Source organism: Urocitellus parryii, chromosome 8 (assembly GCF_045843805.1).
Source record: "Urocitellus parryii isolate mUroPar1 chromosome 8, mUroPar1.hap1, whole genome shotgun sequence".
Lineage (NCBI taxonomy): Eukaryota > Metazoa > Chordata > Mammalia > Rodentia > Sciuridae > Urocitellus > Urocitellus parryii.
Window position 1 is genome coordinate 104,288,723 of NC_135538.1, and position 20,934 is coordinate 104,309,656.

Here is a 20,934-nt window from a genome sequence, read left to right on the forward strand (position 1 = left end):
GTCCCAAGTTGGAGCAAGAGAACCAGACTTTAACACTCCCTGTCAACCAGAGATTGGGTGTAAACGGACCTACAGATAGGGCATGACCTGGCATGAGGCAGCTATCATCAGCTGAAGTGGGTACCAAAGAGAGATGAAAGCTGAGGGCTCTATGTGGGCACTGCTCCCAGAAGCTGATGGATTAAGTTCGTCAATCCTGAATGGGGACATTGGAGGACATTGGAAGTGTATCATCACAGCATGCATTACAGTATGAATTAACTTACCGGTAGGCAAAGAAGATTCCAAATCACAATGGTTTTAAAAAGTCAGAGGTGAACTACTCTTTTATATAAAATGAGTCCAGAGAGAGGTAACTCTAAATAATATCATGTTTCTCTACTAAGGAAAAATAGAATAGATGTGATGATCTGAACGTTTGTTCCCCTCCCCAATTTATATGTTGAAATCCTAACCCCCAAGGTGGTGGTGTTAGGAAGTGAGGCCTTTGGGAAGGGATAGGTCATGGAGGTGGAGCTCTCATGAATGAGATTAATGCTCTTATGAAAGAGACCTGGAGAATTAGCTAGTGCCTTCTTCCATGTGAGATTTCAGGGAGACACTTCCATCTATGAAGGAAGCGGAATTTGGCTGTGCTGGCACACTGATCTTGGACTCCCTTGTCCTCTGGAACTGTAAGAAATGAATTTCTGTTGTATATTAGCCACCCAGTAAATGGTTATTTGTTATAGCAGCCTGAACAGAATGAGACAACAGATATTAGAGGGCAATAATATCTATGAAGCTTTATTGGATACTTTTACACATTATATATTCATTTGTCAATGGGTATTTAGGTGAATTCCATACCTTGACTATTGTAAATAATGCCACAATGAGCTCAGGAGAGCAGATATTTTTTTGACATAGTAATTTCATTTTCTTTGCATATGTACTCAGTGCTAGAATTGCTGGATCATATGACAGTCAAAAATTTTTTTTAGAACCTCCACGCTTTTTCCATAATGGTTGTATTAATTTACAGTCTCACCAGTAGTATTCAAGAGTTCTGTTTTCTCTGTATCCTTGAAAACACTTATCTTTTGTCTGTTGATGATCAACATTCTAATGGATGTGAAGTGATATGTCATTGTGGTTTTAATTTGCATTTCCCTCATGATTAGTGATGTTGTGCATTTTTTTTATATACCCATTGGCTATTTTCATGTCTTCTTTTGAGAAGTATTTGTTTAAATCTTTTTCCCATTTAAAAATTCTGATTATTTATTTTCTTATTATTGAGTTGAGTTCCTTATATATTTTATACATTAACCCCTTATTTGATGTATGGTTTGCAGATATATATGTGTGTATATATTTATTCCATAGTGTTTCTTCACTCTATTGATTGTTTCCTTGGCTGTGCAAAAACCTTTTAGCTTTATGCAATTCCATTTGTCTATTTTGCTTTCCAATTAATTCTTTAAAATTTTTTTTAAGTTGTAGATGGACACAATGAATTTATTTTATTTATTTCTTTTATGTGGTGCTGAGGATCAAACCTTGTGCCTCACATATGCTAGGCAAGTGCTCTACTACTGAGCTATAACCACAGACCTTCAATCAATTCTTAAATTGTGGCTTTGTTTGATGGTTCATAATCTCAATAGGTCTATAACCACATCTGTTTTACTTATGCCTGCATCTTCAGAACTTTATTCAGGGCCTGCTATGTAGCAAGAACTCAGTTAATATTATTTGAAAGAAGGAATAAATAGAAGCATACATATACATTAGGCATTTAAATTTTTTTTAAAAACACTAATAGCCAAAATTCATCAATTGATTAGTAGGGACTTATTGTTACACAGCTATCATCTATTAATCCTTAACAGCAATTCCAAGAGAAGAACTTTTGCTGTCCTATTTTATATTGAGAAAACTACAGCTCAAAGAGATTAGTAACTTTCCCATTATCACTCTGCTGATATTTTTTCTTGCTTTATGTCTCTGCCTAGAACTTTCAGTATATCCTGAATAAAAGGAGTGAGAATAGATATCTTACCTTATTCTTTTTTGGGGGGTGGATCAGAGATTGAACTCAGGGGCACTCGACCACTGAGCCACATCCCCAGCTCTATTTTGTATTTTATTTATTTATTTATTTAATTTTATTTTTTAATATTTATTTTTTAGTTTTCGGCAGACACAACATCTTTGTTTGTATGTGGTGCTGAGGATCGAACCCCGGCCACACACATGTGAGGCGAGCACGCTACTGCTTGAGCCACATCCCTAGCCCCTTGTATTTTATTTAGACTCACTGAGTTGCTTAGCACCTTGCTTTTGCTGAGGCTGGCTTTGAACTCACAATCCTCCTGCCACAGCCTCTCAAGCCACTGGGATTACAGGCATGAACCACCATACCCGTCTTCTTATCTTATTCTTGACCTTAGATCAAAACTATTCAGAATTTCACCATTATATAAGAAATCAGTTGTAGTTCTGTTCTTCATTTACTAACAGTTTTTTTTTTTTCACTGAATGGTGTTGAACTTATCAAATTGTTTCCACATCTATTGGGCTGATCATTTAGTTTTTCTTTGTCAGCTTGCTAATATGATAAATCACATTTATTGCTTTTCAATATTAAGCCAACTTGCATTTCTGAGATAAACCTCATTTGGTCATAGAGTATAATCTTTTGTTTTTTTCATTGCTGTATATACTAAAATTTTGTTAAATATTTTTACACCTTGTTTGTAAGAAATACTAGTCTGTAGTTTGCTTTTCAGCAGTGGGGATTGAAGCCAGGGGTGCTTAACCTCTGTGCTATATCCCCAGCTCTTTTTATCTTTTATTTTGAGACAGAATCTTGCTAAATTGGTCTTACCAAGTTGCTGAAGCTGGTTTTGCACATGTGATCCTCCTGCCTCTGGAATTTCTGGGACTACAGGTGAGAGCCACTCTGCCTAGCTGGTTTTCTTTTCTTTTCTTGTTTTAGCATCAATAAATTGATGGCCTCAGAATAATAGGAAGTTTTAGTACATGGTCAGTTGGCTCCATTGTTTATGGGTCTGTGGTGAGGCAGAACATCATGGCAGAAGAGCATAGTAGAGGAAAGCTGCCCATCTCATGGTACCAGGAAGCAGAGAGGGAGCATGAGGAAGGACCATGGAAAGATTTACCCTTCCAGGGTCCATCCCTAGTGACCTACTTCCTCTAACAAGGTCCTACTTCCTACAGTTTCTACCAATAATGCCATCAAATTATTAGCCACTAATGAGGTCAGAGGGCTCAGGATCCTACCATTTCTCCTAATCCCTGCCTCTCAACATTGCTGCACAAAGGATCAAGCCTTCAGCACATAGGCCTTTGGGAGATATTTCATATCCAAACCATAACAGTATCTTCCAAGGAATTTTTCCATTTTATTGTTGTCATAAAGTAGCATATAACTTTCCCTTTGTTGTTCTTTAAAAATCCGTAGGATCTATTATGTTTTGCTCTTAGCTTTTTGACATAATTTGTATTTTTTGGCTCTTTGAGAAGTACAGTGAAATTGAAGTGTACTTCTCAAAGAGCTATCTTTTTGTCCCATTTTTTCTCCATTGTTTTCTATTTTATTGTTTCTTATCTTCATTGTTTACTTTCTTCTGTTTTTTGAGGGGGGAATAGTTACTTGTTCTTTTGTATCTAGTCTCTTAAGCAAGGTTTTTATTTTATTTTTCTAATGTAGGTCTTTAGCTAGAAAATTTTCTCCTAACATTAGTACAGTTTTATCCCACAAACTTTGACAGATTGTTTTCTCTTTGATTTGCTTTATTGTATTTTAATTTTTATTGTGACTTATTCTTTGATCCATGGTTATTTCAAAATGTGTTGTCTAATTTCTAAATAATTGGAAACTTTGCAGATATCTGTCTCTCATTAACTTCAAGTTAAATCTCATAATGGTCAGAGAACATACTTTGCATGGTTTCCATTATTTAAATTTGTAGAGATTTGTTGTATAATCCATGACATAGTCTATTTTGGTTAACATTCCAAGTGCACTTGAAAAGAAAGCATATTCTGTATTATTAGGTGAAAAGTAATTGGTCGGTTTTGTTGTGACTGCTATCTGGGCTTCTACATCCTTGCTGATTTTATTTCCATTTGTTTCATCAGTTACTAACATGAGGGTGTTAAAATCTCCAGCTCATAATCATAGACTTGTCTATTTATCTTTTACTGTTCCTTCCATTTTTTTTAATAAGTTATTACATGCATGCATATTTAGAACTGTTATCTTCTCTTCATAAATTGAAACTTTCATTTTTATAAAATAAACTTCTTTATGTTGGTGATAGTTATTGCTCTGAAATATTTTTCTGATATCAATGTAGTCACCATAGTTTGCTTTAAATTTATGTATGGATCTTTTAAAATCTTCTCTTAACCTATCTGTATATTTATATTTAAAGTTTCCTATATACGACATATGTGTGTGTGTATTTTTTAATCCAACTTGTTTCTTAGTTGGAATGTTGAATTCTTTTATTTAGAGAGAATTTTTAATATGTGGGGTTTATATTCACCATACTGCAAGTTAATTTCTAATTGTCCCATCTGTTTTTATTCTATTTAGTTTTCTTTTTCTGCCTTGTTTTGGATTAATTGAAAATTGTTTTTTAGCATTCTGTTTTATTTCCATTTTTGGTTTAAGTTTATTTGTTTTAGGTTATTTCTTTAAGATCTAGAGTAAACATTTTTAAGTTATTACAATCTATCTTCAAATATTATACCATTTTAAATGTTGTGTAACAGCGGAGTTTTACAAAACCTTTAAAGAAGAATTAATACCAATACTTTTCAAGTTATTTCAGGAAATAGAAAAAGAGGGAGCTCTGCCAAATTCATTCTATGAGGCCAACATCACCCTGATTCCGAAACCAGACAAAGACACCTCAAAGAAAGAAAACTACAGACCAATATCTCTGATGAACCTAGATGCAAAAATCCTCAATAAAATTCTGGCGAATCGGATACAAAGGCACATCAAAAAAATTGTGCACCATGATCAAGTAGGATTCATCCCTGGGATGCAACGATGGTTCAATATACGAAAATCAATAAATGTTATTCACCACATCAATAGACTTAAAGATAAGAACCATATGATCATCTCGATAGACGCAGAAAAAGCATTCGACAAAGTACAGCATCCCTTTATGTTCAAAACATTAGAAAAACTAGGGATAACAGGAACTTACCTTGACATTGTAAAAGCTATCTATGCTAAGCCTCAGGCTAGCATCATTCTGAAAGGAGAAAAATTGAAGGCATTCCCTCTAAAATCTGGAACAAGACAGGGATGCCCTCTCTCACCACTTCTATTCAATATAGTTCTCGAAACACTGGCCAGAGGAATTAGATGAAAGAAATTAAAGGCATAAAAATAGGAAAAGAAGAACTTAAATTATCACTATTTGCGTATGACATGATTCTATACCTAGAAGACCCAAAAGGGTCTACAAAAAAACTACTAGAACTAATAAATGAATTCAGCAAAGTGGCAGGATATAAAATCAACACACATAAATCAAAGGCATTTCTGTATATCAGCGACAAAACTTCTGAAACGGAAATGAGGAAAAACACTCCATTCACAATATCCTCAAAAAAAAAAAATACTTGGGAATCAACCTAACAAAAGAGATGAAAGACTTATACAATGAAAACTACAGAACCCTAAAGAGAGAAATAGAAGAATATCTTATTAGATAGAAAAATATACCCTGTTCATGGATAGGCAGAACTAACATTATCAAAATGGCGATATTACCAAAAGTTCTCTATACATTTAATGCAATGCCAATCAAAATCCCAATGGCATTTCTTGTAGAAATAGATAAAGCAATCATGAAATTCATATGGAAAAATAAAAGACCCAGAATAGCAAAAACAATTCTAAGCAGGAAGTGTGAATCAGGCGGTATAGTGATACCAAATTTCAAACTATATTACAGAGCAATAGTGACAAAAACAGCATGGTACTGGTACCAAAACAGGCGGGTGGACCAATGGTACAGAATAGAGGACACAGAGACTAATCCACAAAGCTATAACTATCTTATATTTGATAAAGGAGCTAAAAGCATGCAATGGAGGAAGGATAGCATCTTCAACAAATGGTGTTGGGAAAACTGGAAATCCATATGCAACAAAATGAAACTGAATCCCCTCCTCTCGCCATGCACAAAAGTTAACTCAAAGTGGATCAAGGAGCTAGATATCAAATCAGAGACTCTGCGTCTGATAGAAGAAAAAGTTGGCTCTGGTCTACATATTGTGGGGTCGGGCTCCAAATTCCTTAATAGGACACCCATAGCACAAGAGTTAATAACAAGAATCAACAAATGGGACTTTCTTAAACTGAAAAGTTTTTTCTCAGCAAGAGAAACAATAAGAGAGGTAAATAGGGAGCCTACATCCTGGGAACAAATTTTTACTCCTCACACTTCAGATAGAGCCCTAATATCCAGAGTATACAAAGAACTCAAAAAATTAGACAATAAGATAACAAATAACCCAATCAACAAATGGGCCAAGGACATGAACAGACACTTCACAGAGGAGGACATACAATCAATCAACAAGTACATGAAAAAATGCTCACCATCTCTAGCAGTCAGGGAAGCGCAAATCAAAACCACCCTAAGATACCATCTCACCCCAGTAAGATTGGCAGCCATTATGAAGTTAAACAACAATGAGTGCTGGCGAGGATGTGGGGAAAAGGGTACTCTTGTACATTGCTGGTGGGACTGCAAATTGGTGCGGCCAATTTGGAAAGCAGTATGGAGATTCCTGGGAAAGCTGGGAATGGAACCACCATTTGACCCAGCTATTGCCCTTCTCGGACTATTCCCTGAAGACCTTAAAAGATCGCACTACAGGGATACTGCCACATCGATGTTCATAGCAGCACAATTCACAATTGCTAGACTGTGGAATCAACCCAGATGCCCTTCAATAGATGAATGGATAAAAAAAATGTGGCATTTATACACCATGGAGTATTACACAGCACTAAAAAATGTCAAAATCATGGAATTTGCAGGGAAATGGATGGCACTAGAGCAGATTATGCTTAGTGAAGCTAGCCAATCCCTAAAAAACAAATACCAAATGTCTTCTTTGATATAATGAGAGCAACTAAGAACAGAGCAGGGAGGAAGAGCAGGAAGAAAAGATTAACATTAAACAGAGACATGAGGTGGGAGGGAAAGGGAGAAAAAAGAGAAATTGCATGGAAATGGAGGGAGACCCTCATTGTTATACAAAATTACATATAAGAGGTTGTGAGGGGAATGGGATAATAAACAAGGAGGGAAATGAATTACAGTAGATGGGGTAGAGAGAGAAGATGGGAGGGGAGGGGAGGGGGGATAGTAGAGGATAGGAAAGGTAGCAGAATACAACAGTCACTAATATGGCATTATGTAAAAATGTGGATGTGTAACTGATGCGATTCTGCAATCTGTATTTGGGGTAAAAATGGGAGTTCATAACCCACTTGATTCTAATGTATGAAATATGATATATCAAGAGCTTTGTAATGTTGTGAACAACCAATAAAAAAATAAATGTTGTGTAAGAATCTTCATGCTTTTTCAATGTAATTTACCTCTATATGTTATAAACTATACAGTATAATTGTAAAATTTACAATACACATTTTCATTCTACAATTTATAATGTATGTAGCAAATATCAGTATAGGTTTACAGATTCTATATTATTCAGCTATAACATAAATTCTTCTTCTTCTTCTTCTTCTTCTTCTTATTATTATTATTATTATTTTAGAGAGAGAGAGAGAAAGAGAGAGAGAAAGAATCTTTTTTTGTAGATGGACACAACACAATGCCTTTATTTTTATTTGGTGCTGAGAATCAAACCAGGGTCCCGCCTGTGCTAAGCGAGCACTCTACCGCTGAGCCATAATCCCAGCTCCTACTATAGCATAAATTATTATTTACAATTGTAATATGCAATTTACTTATGTAATGTATCATTATTTTAAGTAATCTCTTTTTAACATATTGAAAAGTGAGAAAATGTCTTTATATTCATTCATATATTTATGACATCTGATGCTCTCCATTCATTTATTTCAATTTGGATTTTCATCTGGAGTAATTTTCTTCTGTCTGAAATGATTCTACTTCTTGTATTGCTAGTATTTTAGAAATTAAATTCTTCTAGCTTTTGTGTGTGTAAAAATGTCTTTCAACATTTATATAAAAAGCTTTATTTCTTCTCATGTTTTGAAATATATGTTTTGCGTATATAGAATTCTAAATTCACAAGAGTTTTTTTCTTTAAAAAATTTAAAGGGGTTGCTCAACAGTCCCATGAGTGGTTGGCCATTTTGACTGAAATAGTCATTGAAGCTCTCAATTAATGACTGATAGAAGTTGTCATATAAAAATGCCGCCTTTCTCCTCAGTTGGGACAACTCTGTGGCCTATTCTGCATCATTTTCCAGAATTCTCCGACAGGATGAATTCCAGTTGCCCACATCAGCACTTGTTCCTCAGACTGTCCTCTGTTCTCTTCTTTTCCCTATCATACTTCCTCATTTCTCTCTGGAGTTTCCTGGCATCACCTCCTTGATAAACTACTTGCACCCAAATCCTTTTTCAGGGTCTACTTCTTGGAGAAACCACACCAAGATAATAACTAAGATAAAAATTATCCTAGTAGTACGCATATGCCTGAAATTTGAGAAGGAATGAAATAATAAAAGATGACTTGAAGCATGTAATTAACCTTGATAACAGAAAGCTCGATGAACCTGGTATTAATATATGTGCTGAACATTCTCTGCTGTGATATGTTAACTGATGACATATAGTAAGGTTGGGTGAGGTTGACTTGGCTCAACAATAATTTATGAAGTGAATACCACCTATGTACCCTGGCATCTGTACAACTGTCATACTGTTGTCCTTAAATTCCCTTACACTCTGATCTCTTGGGTCTATTTCTCCTCTCCCTTCTTCATAGATGGCATGGAATTCTGTTTCTTATACCTTACAGCCCTCTTGAGTAGAGATTGCTCCTTAAGTGTTTTTCTCTAAACTGAATCTGAAAAAGGTGTTTTTGTTTCCGTTATTCTTCTGTGCTGCTTCTATATTATCACCACCCTAGTGTCTACCTTATTCTGTATCATCTTTCTCTCTTGAAATCCACATATCAGGTCGTTGCTTTCTCTTCAACCTCCCTTCTATCATCTATCAACTTCTAAATAATTCTTCCACATTCCTGAAGGGCTTGACCATAGCCTCCTTCTTGAAAACTCATTTTACCCTTGGAATCTGTGAACTGAACTTTTCTTTTTATCCCTCATCTTAGTTCTTTCTCAATGCTCCTGCTGTCTATTATGCTTCTAGCCTATGAAAGGCAGGTATTTTGCAGGGTCTTTCATGCAGCCCTGTGTCTTTTTTATGTGTGTGGTGCTGGGGATTGAACCCAGGGCCTCAAGCATGCTAGGAAAACATTCTGCCACTGAGCCTCAAGAACAGCCCTTTGCTTTATCCCTCTCCCTTCTTTCCTGGGGACCTTTACATTTTAAATGAATATTACTTTTTCAGATCTGTGTATGTTAGTCTACTTTTGGTAGCTGTGACCAAAATACCTGATAAGAACGACTTAGAGGAGGAAAGCTTTATGGGTCAATGCCATCGTGCTGGGCCCACAGTGAGGTAGAACATCACAGCAGAAGGGCACTGTGGAAGCCAGGTATGGTGGTGCACACCTATAATCCCAGTGACTCGGGAGATGAGAATTGCAAGTTCGAAATCAGCCTTAGCAACGTATCACGGCCCTAGCAACTTACTGAGACCCTGTCTCAAAATAAAAAAGACTGGGGATGTGGCTCAGTGGTTAAGCGTCCCTGTGTTCATCCCCTTAAAAAAAAAAAAAAAAAGACCAGCACAGTGGAGTACTGGTCCATTCATGACAGCCAGAAAGCACATATAGCCAAGGAATGGACTGCAGGGAAGATGGAACCTTCTAGGGAACACTCCCAGAGACCCACCTCCTCCAGCCATGACCCACCTGCCTACAGTTACCACCCAATCTGTCCATTCACACTAGGATGAATCAATCAGGTTACAACCCTCACAATCCAATAATTTTACCTCTGAATATCCCTGCATTAACACAGGAGCTTTGGGAGGGCACTTCCTATCCAAACCATAACATTGTCCTTAAGGAAAATTACTCTGCGGGTATTTGGAAGAAACATTAATCTGAGGATATACTAAAGCTAATATCACCCTCTACAGTCTCTTCAAACTTATTCCCAATATTGCCTTCAGAAAAATCCTTGAAAAACACAGCCTTAATCAAGTTTAATGACCATCTTTAGTTTTTCCTTGCCTATATGATACTGACCCAGTTTTCTGAATTTAAAATAGAAGACTGCATCTGCTATTTAACTCTTACATGTTGTAGAGAATATGTCTATCATTTATCCAATCAACCCAACAAACACTTTTTTTTTCCTGCTTCTTATTTTCCAGGCTTAGTTCTAAGTGCTAGAAAGTCATTAGTGAACACAGGAGACCTCAATTCCTCTTTCCCCAAAGATCTCATTAGAACATGGGTGGAGTAGACACACAAAGAACAACAGAGATAATGAATAAATATATATATGTATTAAAAGGTAATAAATAATAAGCAAAAAATGCATAATGAATGAAGAGCAGAGTCAGATGAAGTAAAGTGCTAGGAAGTGGATATGTGTAATGGGCAGTGGGGTGAGGTAGACAGCAAAGATTGGGAGATCAGAGAGTCACATGGATAGCTGATTAAGATTGCAAAGGGAGGGCTGGGGTTGTAGGTCAATGGTAGAATGCTTTCCTAGCATGTCTGAGGCAGTGGGTTCAATTCTCAGCACCACATATAAATAAATAAAAATAAAATAAAACCCTTTAGGTATGAAAAGTATTTAAAATATATTATACTTTGAATATAATATTTACTTCAGTATTTATTATGGCAGGGGTCAACTGAGGGCAAATTGTAAAGTGTTCTAAGTTCAGGCTGAAACCACCACATGCAGGTGACTCAAGTTTCTTACTTCCTAGCTGTTGCCTCTGGGCATATTTTTTTATTCTCAGTTTCCTTATTTGAAAAATAAGAGAGATAATATTTTTACATCCTTGACAAGTGCGAGGATAAACTGGAGTTAATATGAGCAATGCTTGAGCAGAGAGGCAACCATAAATGTTAGTGTTGGAGACTGCAGGTTGTCTCCTCTTGTGTCCTCCACTTGGGAAGATCACTGAAAAATCTATTCATAGGAAGGCCTGGTGGAAAGGATAGATGTGGAGCATTTGAGGAATAAAAGAAAGGCTGATGTTGGCAGATAGTGCATCAAGAAAAAGGATGGATAGGACAAGAGGTTGGAAAGGTGGTAGGGCCCACAAGGAGGAAAAGACCTTCAACCAAAGTGGTGAGGTTTTGGTTGTAGTACTTTCAGGCTACTGCAGTTGGTAAAGGAGACTCAAAAGAAGGACGCTTGTCCTCAAGCAGCCCTGTGATAAAGTTACAGAGCAGGGTCTGTGAACACAGGGTGTGAGACACCAATGCTAAGTGCCAAATATTTGACAGCAGCAGTATCCAGTTTTTAGAGGAGAAAGCGGTTGGGTGCTGATGACATAACCATGTTCTGAGAGTCGGAAGGCCTTGGTTCTCTTCGATGCTCACTCACCAACCAGCTGCCAGACCTTAAACAAGTTGCTCTGCCATTCTGGGCCTGCGATCTCATCTTGGAAACTCAGATGAGATAACTTTTCTAACCTTCCCATTGCTTTATAGTTGTACAGGATAAATTACTTATGCTTCCAGTGGTACAGTGGGTATTTGAGAAGAATGTAGGATGTAAATTCAGTATCCAATTCCAAATTCAAACTATCTAAAAAATTTGAAGACCTCCTTCCAAAGAAGCGACATTCTAAGCAAATTAGTTTACTAGAACTGCTATAACACATTATCACCACCTTCGTGGTTTAATGCAACAGAAATACATTCTCTCATGGTTTTAGAGGCCAGAAGATTAAAACCAAGGTGTCACCATGTGTGTGTTGTTCCTTCTGAAGGATCTAAGGGAGAATTTTTCTTTACTTCTTTCAGTTTCTGTTAGTTCCTGGAGTTCTTGTGGCAGTGTAACTCTATTCTCTGCCTCTGTCATTACATGGCTTTTTCTTCTTTTCTGTATCTTCTGTCTCTATGAAGGACATTTGTCATTGGATTTAGGGCCCATCAAGATAATCCAGGGTGATCTCATCTCAAAGTTCTCAAAGTCATTAGTTTAATTACCTTTATAGAGACCCATTTTTCCCCTATTCACAAGATTCAGGGGTTAGGACATGAACATATATTTTGGGGGACCACTATTTAACCCACTGCATATGGTTATAAAGGCAAATGTCCAAGCTTTTGTATATAGATCAGATATGCTAACGTTCACAAAGAAAGACCTCTGCTGTGAAATGTAATGCTGCCTAGAGGGGAGTGTGGGAATTTGGAAAGTTTTAATGATTGCAGTTACTGCTGGAAGAGTGGGGTCTGAGATGCTCCTTGCCTTGCCCTGTGTGGGACAATCTTGCATGAGAAGGACCATCCTTTCCAATGTTGTCCTCAGCTTGCATCTGTCTCTAAGGACATTTGCGTAGGTGAAAAACCTGTTTATGTTTATTGGGGATGAGACATGTCTTCATTTTATAAACAAACAAGAGTTTGTATCATCGTGAATTTCATTACAGGTTAGTGAAAGGGACCTCACAAAATATTATTATAAAAAGCGAGTGTTGGCTTTAGAAGAATAGAAACTCGAAGAGGAAAAAAAAAATCCCCCTAATGTATTTTTCTCAGATGTTCATTTAAGCAAGTTATCTAGGAGGTAGCATATTATGATCTTAGTGGCTCCTGGCAGTGTTTTGTATTTTCTAGAGCTCCTGGGATTGGACCTGGGATCCTATTCAGTGAGATCTCTTTTCCCAGTCCAGTTGGGTAGCTTACTTTCAGTAAGTAACCTTTCTGAAAATTAATTTTCTTGTCTGGGAAATAGAAGAATGTCATATATCCAATGATTGTTGCCTAAGTCTACATCCCACAAATAAATCATGAGGATATACCTAAATACTAACTGGATACTAGGAAGTAGGAGCCCACTGTACAGGAATAAAGCTCACCAAGGTTGGTGCTCTCTCTGTTGCACTGTCCACCAGTGTAGGTGCTTGGTGATAAGAAGGTGGAGGAGGATAATAGCCCACACTTCAAAGCTGAGGCTCTGATGGTGCTCCTCTAATTAACTTCATTAATGAGAGGCTGTGTCCCATGCTTTTAACATCTGTTCTCCTACTCTCAGATTGAGTGTCAAAGCAATATCGTTTGAAAGAATTGGAAGGAGAATGCAAGGGAATGAAAACCTGAAATATGCAAGTCCTGGTGTATGATGGCCTTTGGAGCAATTCCTACTACAGCCTAAATAAAACGCTCTATATAATCTAGCCTTCATGTCCTCCCACCCAGCCCCTTCTGTTCTCATTATCTTGTTCTGGTCCTGGAAGTGCCAATCACGCTCCACTGACTTTGTTCCCACAGGGAGCTTTCTTCTCCCATATTTTCTAATTTCTGACAATGTACTCAGTGACTAATCAAAATGTTCCTTCCCTTTGTCTTGTCACTTATCTAAAAATTTATCATTCCTCTGATGAGATGCTACATAAGTTCAAGTTATAACCAATCCTCTGAGTTCCTCATCCCTTTCTTAGGTATTCCCATAAGAAAGCAGGACACCCATGCTAATATACTTCAGTTTTGTCTTCCTCTTGTGAATCTGTCTTTTGTCAGTCCAATTTTCAAGGCTCCAACCAGAGAATTTATGAGAGTAGTAGGAAAATACCTTCCATTTCCCCACCCCAGCATAATTACTAGTTACTGGTGTATAAATAGAAGTCAATGAGGGTAGGGAATCTTGCCTGTCTTGCTTAGCTCTGTATCTTCAGGGTTTTGAACAGTGCTTACTATGGTTGGGATTCAATAAATGTTTTGAAAGATTCAGTGAATGAAAGAAGTAATTTTGCTGATGGAAAGAGGGAAGGGGGAACTCTGGGAAGTAATTCAGGTGATATTTCCCACATACATGTCTCTCCTTCTCATTTCTATTATTGCCAGAATAGTCCAGGGCTCTACCACTGCATTAGGGAGAGAGCATTGACAATGGCATTCCAGGCTTTAGGGAGCTTATGATCTGAGCTTCCTCCTTGCCAACTATGTTGCTGTAAGTGCTTCACACCATCGAGCTGCATCTTAGCCTAGGAGGCTCACTGGAATTTCAGTTATGAAGATGGAATTGAAACCAGAAGCAGCAGGTCTCGATGGAGTTTCCATCCTTTATTTTCCATTCTGTTTATCCTTCTCTTTCAGAGTGCCTGGAGGATGACAGATGGGCGTCACTTAATTACCTCACCAGATAGGAAGTAAGAGGGACAAAAACACGGTTCTGATCCATAGTCAGGCAAAGTGGCATGTACTGTTCCCTCCACCTACTCATGTCAGCTGTGCTCTGCCACTCTGAGTAGGTTCATGGGATCCTCGACCCAACAAAACCAATTAATAGCATAGCCTGGAGTTTGTCACATAGTCACTTTCTTGGCCTCACCTGTCCATTAAGATGATAGAAATTGAATCTGATTTCCCCACATTTGGACATAGCATTGGATGCAGGAATCTGAAGATCTGGGTCAAGTCCAGATCAATCAGATTTTTTCTATTTGTGATTCTAGACTTTCTATAGTCTTGGTTTTCCATCTCTAAAGTGATCACACTCTTGTGTTCCCATACAGATGGAGTGTGGTTATCTCTAGTAAGCCCAGTACTCCTGTGATTACTTGAAGAACACCTTTCTTCACACATGGACTGTAATCTCCACAAGGACCAGGACTGTCCATCTGTCTGGCTGAATCCTCGAGTTGGAGTAGAACTCAGGTAGAGTGTGTTGCATCCTGTGGAGGCTCAATAAACACTACTCAAATCAACGAAGAAATGAAATATGTGTTACCTGACTTTCCTGAGGAGGCTGAAGTCAAAATGCTTCAGAGTCAATGCACATGGATGAAAATGACATCTCTGACTTCCTTGACCTGCCAGAAACTCAAGACTGTGCTTGACAAGGAAGTCAGAGAATAGCTGGTACTGTGACATCACACCATTCCTTTCCACACGAGTTGTCACCATGCCACATGCAAAGTGTATGTGTACTATCCATTCTCCTGGATCCCTGGGTGTTCTATGAATGCCTCTCTCACTGGGAAGGGCTTCCTGGTTTACCTTTATGTGTTCCCCAAAGCTGGTGTACTTTTTTTTTTTTTTGCAAAAATGCAAATGTAAAGTCATCTTCACAGTGAAGATCACATTATCTACCTGAAGAGGAGCACCAAATTGCCTAGGCCTGAAAAGTCTGGGCTGGGAGAAAGCATTCATAGAACCCTTTAGATAATTTGTACTTTCTAGAAAAGTACTGAAATATACCCCTAGATATGCAGCTGTAGAACTAGCATTATCTCAGAGAGGTCATTTAGGTGAACAGTACTTGTGATGAGGCGGTGGAACAGAGTGCAAGGCTCTTCTTCCTATTTGTTTTGAGTAGGTCTGGTCTTGGTCCTCTGTTTGCCCAGTTGACCTGTGAAATGGGTGTGTGAGCACCACACCTTCCCACAAGACTCTAACTTTGACGTCAGCAAAAGCTTCATTAGCTGCTGTTTGTCTAACCAAAGAGAACAGAGGGTGGAAAGTATCTTAATTATCTGTCTGCCCACATGCCAGGTGCCACTCGCCCAACATCCAGACCGAGATTGGCATCAATAGAACTGCCAAACAAGAAACACAGAACAGTGGAAGGAAAAGGCAGACGAGGAACCCAAGACTGCTGATTGAGCAGAGCTCACTGCTGTGTGTTGGGCAGGAGTGGCAGAGACATGGCATGCCTGGGATGTGGCAGACTCAGGCTCATACTCCAACTCCTCAGCTGAGGGTCTTTTTGCAAATTGATTAAGTGCCTGAGTCTTATTTCCAACATTAGAATAGGGACAATAAAACAAAGCTTTTAGCATTGTTGGAAGGATGAGAGACATCTATACAAATCATAGGCCTCATTGGACCCTCAAAAACTGACAGGAGAGTCGGGTGCAGTGACACGTGACGGTATCCAAGCAGCTTGGGAGGCAGAGGCAGGAGGATTCCAAGTTCAAAGCCAGCCTCAGCGATTTAGGGAGGCCCTAAGCAACTTAGTGAGACCCTGTCTCAAAATAAAAACAAAAGGGACTGGGGATGTGGCTTAATGGTTAACTCCCCCCTCACCCCCCCACTTCCTCCCTGGGTTCAATTCCTGGTACCAAAAACCAAAAATGAACAAACAAAAACCTGAGATGAGAAAAAGAGCAACGCTTAATGACACCTATGTAAGCCCAGGCGGAGGAAAATAATCCATTTTTACTTTATATGCTAAAAGAAACCACTGTCTACTACACTGACTAATAACAGATTTTGAAGATGAAATTTTGCTTGAGAAAGTAGCCCATTGTCTCCCCTACCCATTGGTTTCATTCTATTTGGTTTTGCTTTTCTCCTGAAGCTTCTTGTAACCACACCCTTGGCTATAGCTGAGGTCACTGGAAAATAAATGAAATGCAAATATGAGTTGTGCCTATGGGTTTTCCTTCCTTCCCAGGCACACGCTGATGTCACACTCCAAGGCTCATGGCAGCTTGCAGAGGGATGCCCTAGAACCAGAGTGACAACACTAGCACTTGGATTTCCCCCCTGGATTGCTCCTCACCCCAGTATCCACCAGGCTTCTGTTTGGTGGAAACCAGAAAAGCACTTAAGGTTCTCTGGAGCAGGCAGTGAAGGTGCAGGCATCAGGCAATCCAAGTTGGTGTGACTGTCTTTTAGGCAGAGTGTTGAGGGAGATTAGCATAGAACCCAGAACAGGTAAAAATAGGACTTTTACCAAAACCATGAATGGAGAACCCCAATACACAGGGAAAGAATTGAAAAGAAAAAGTGAAAGAGGGAGGGTTAGCTGGTAGATTAGCCAAGGTCTCATCCCATGTATTAGCTGTTAACTTTGGTCATGTTACAGAGGGATACCCTAGAATCAGAGTTACCTAACCTAAGCCTTATTTTTTCACAGCTGTAAAATGGGGATAATGAACACCCACCTCAAAACTTATTATCCTGATTAAATAACCTAGTATTGGTGAAGCTCCTTGTAGATTACCCCGTACTTAATGAGTATTTAAAAATATAATTTGCTTTCTGCAAATCTTCTTTTTCATTTAGCACACTGGAGCTGTGGTCAATTGTGTGCATTTCTTCTCCACTTCATGATCAAGGACTTCATTTTGGTAGTCTTGATTCACACCATGGAAATTGGCAAATTATACAAGCCAAGGCTTCCTCAATATTCTTCCACTCAAAAAGCTGATTTTTAAATATTAATCAGTATACTAGTAAGAATTGGTCAGATCATTTAACGTCTTTGGTCCTCAGTTTCCTCAACTTTAAATAAAGGAAAACAAAACAAATTCTATTTCACAGAAATTTTGTGTCAACTAAAAAAATGAAAAATAGAATCTGACTGAGAGTATTAATGATTCATATTAATGTTAGCTAGAAAAGGTATCAGTGATACTTCTTCCTGGGAAATGCACTCAACACATTCAGTTTTTCTGAATACCCTGGGGAAGGTAGAAGATCATAAAGGTAGACATCTCAACCAAATTCACTCAGCCAGCATATGTGTCTGAGGCCCTATGCTAGATGCCAATGATAAACCATTAGTGAAGCTGGAGCCCCTGCTTTAGGGGGCTTATTACCAAGGGGGAGAAAGCTAGCAAACCAGAATACAGAGACTATTAAGTACTTGAAATGTTGGTTAGTCCAAACTGACATATGCTATAAATGTAAAACGCATACCAGATTTTGAAAATTCAGCATTAAAGAAATAAAATAGGCAATCTCATTACTAATTGTATTATATTACATTAAGAAAAGCTTGACATAGGCAACACAATTTTGAAACATTCTCGTCTTAGAATGGAGTTAACTCTGGGTCACTCTGACTCAGTTTGACCTAAACCCTAAACAATATGCTCCATCATCATAAGAAAGGAAATTGTTATCTGGGACTGAAATACCGAAAAACACTTGGTTCCTTATGAAGGTGACATCACAGGGACCCTTCCCTGACAACCCCCTAGCAATTGGCTTAACTGCAAAATTCACCCCCCCACACACTCCCCTATATCTATCCAGGCTGTAAGCAGAAGATGGTCTCAGTCTGTACCAGGCCCCTGTACCAGGCCCCCTCTGCAGGTTTGTCTTGAATAAACCTGTGTTACTATTAATCTGCCTCTCCTATCCTTATTTCCTTCATGATGTTCTTTCCTTACAGGGTACAGGTTAAATTTTAACATCTTATTAAATAAAATGCATTATTTAAGTTAATTTTACTTGTTTCTTTTTAAATAGCTATTAGATAATTTAAAATTATATATGTGACTCACATTGTACTTCCATTCACCATTTGCATATCTTCTTTAGAGAAATGTCTATTCAAATCCTTTGCCTGTTTTAAAATTGGATTGTTTATCTTTTTGTTGTTAAGTTATAAGTGTTGTTTATTATTATGGACACTGTACCCTAATCAGATTAATGATTTGAAAAAAATTTTCTCCCAATCCGTAAGCTGTTTCTTCACTTTTTTTTTTTTTTTTTTTTTGGTACTGAAGATTGAATTCAGGGTCACTCAATCACTGAGCCACATCCCCAGCCCTATTATGTATATTTTATTTAGAGACAGGGTCTCACTGAGTTGCTCAATGCCTCGCCATTGCTGAGGCTGGCTTTGAACTCATGATCCTCCTACTTCAGCCTCTGAGGCCGCTGGAATTACAAGCGTATGCTGCTGCTCCCAGTTTCTTCACTTTCTTAATAATGTTATTTTCAGATTATTTTGACTATTCAAGTCTCTTGCAGTTCCATATAAGTTTTAGAATTAGTTAATATATTTCTGTAAAAGACATAGTTGTAATGTTGATAGGGATTGCATTGAATCTGAGGACTAATCTGGAAAATATTGTCATTTTAACAATGTTAAGTCTTCCAACCCATGAATGTTTACTTAGGTGTTAATTTCTTTCTGCAACATTTTGTGGTTTTCAGTGTACAAGAAACCTGGTTAAATCTTTTCCTAAGAGTTTTACTTTTTTGTGCTATTATAAATGGAATTGTCAAACTGGCATGATAGTAATTTTATTATACCTGGCTTTGTTTATTTCCTTGATCTCTCTGTTAAAACTATTTGCCTCCTGGTATATCACACAGCTCTTAAGCTCCACTAATTCTAGTTGATTGCTCTATATCTGCATGTTAGCTAGCTTCACAGTCGGATCCAACTAAACTTGGGCTATTTTCAGAGGTACCTTTTGAGGCAAGTGTCTGAGGTTTGTTTTAACCCCTAGAGGGCTCTCCTCAGCTAACTCTTTGCCGGTTCTTTTTGGTAAAATAGTTGACCTGTGATCCAAATTGCTATTGTAATAGAACTACCAGCTTCCTCTTAGTTGCTTACCACCAAATCTCCATTGTTTTTCAGAGTTATCTAGGCTTGAATCTCCCCAAATACAAGTCCATTCCTTTGGGATGGCTTTAAAATTCCCTATTCTTTTTTTCTATCTTTTTATTGGTATACTATAATTATGCATAATGGTGGGATTCATTGTTACATATATATGCACATGTTATAAGAAAGAATTTGGCCAATATCATTCCTCAGTATTGAATTTTTTATTCTTTGGACTACTTTTCCCTCTGGACAAAATAACCAAACCCCAGCTTTGGAGTTAGAGAAGGAAACAGTGGGACACTTCTCTTGGAGCCATATTCCTACTTAGCAAATAGGGTGCTGAATGGGGATGATAGCCTCTGTTCTTCTTGGTTTGCCTCTTCCAGCATGGAATCTGTCTCATGAGTAAGCAGGCAAAAAGGTTGCTAGGGCCTATATTTGCAGCTCATCACACCTGGGGACAGTCCTCTGCCTGGCCCCCCACAAGTTGTAAGATGGATGGAGGAAGGAAACCTTTATTTTTTGGCCACACTTGGCAGGAATTTAGCTTCATCACATTGGAGCTAGAGGGAGTGGGAAATGCTGCTCTCCACCCCTCTTGGTGAGCTACTGTTTTACTTGATTGGAAGCTGAAAGAACCAGGACCTTGTTTTCTTGGCCACACTCACCAGTTTAGCACTTCCATTATTGCACTGAGACATGGATGAGGGAGGAAAGGAGCCATGGTGTTCCTTCTGAGATGTAGCAAATTTTCTTGAATAAGTGTTTCTTCATTTGCTGTATGCATTATAGATAATTTTCAGAGATTTAAGTGGTTATTGTTATAGGATTTTTACCAATTATAGTTGTTTATTGGAGAGTGAGTCCTCATAGCTCCTTGGTCTATCAATTTAGAGGTGGAAGTAGAGGGAGTGTGACCTTGAATCCATGCCCTTGAGAACTATGTTTTGTCTCCAATCCCTTCCTCTTTCTCCACCCATCATGCCTTTCTACCAAGATACTCTGCCCCACCCAAAGGACACAGCTAACCTTGAACCAATACCTTCAAAACTGTAAGCCAAAATAAATATTTTCTCTTCTAGGTTGATTTTCTCAGGTGTTTTATTCCAGCAACCCAAAGTTGACAAACATGTTATCAAATGCTGATCAAAGAATGGGGAAACACAAAGGCTTTATGCATTGTTGGTGAGAATATAAGCTTTTGGAGAGCAATTTGGTGGATATTTAGTGAAATTAAGTACATGCTTAGCCTATAGCTCAGGAAA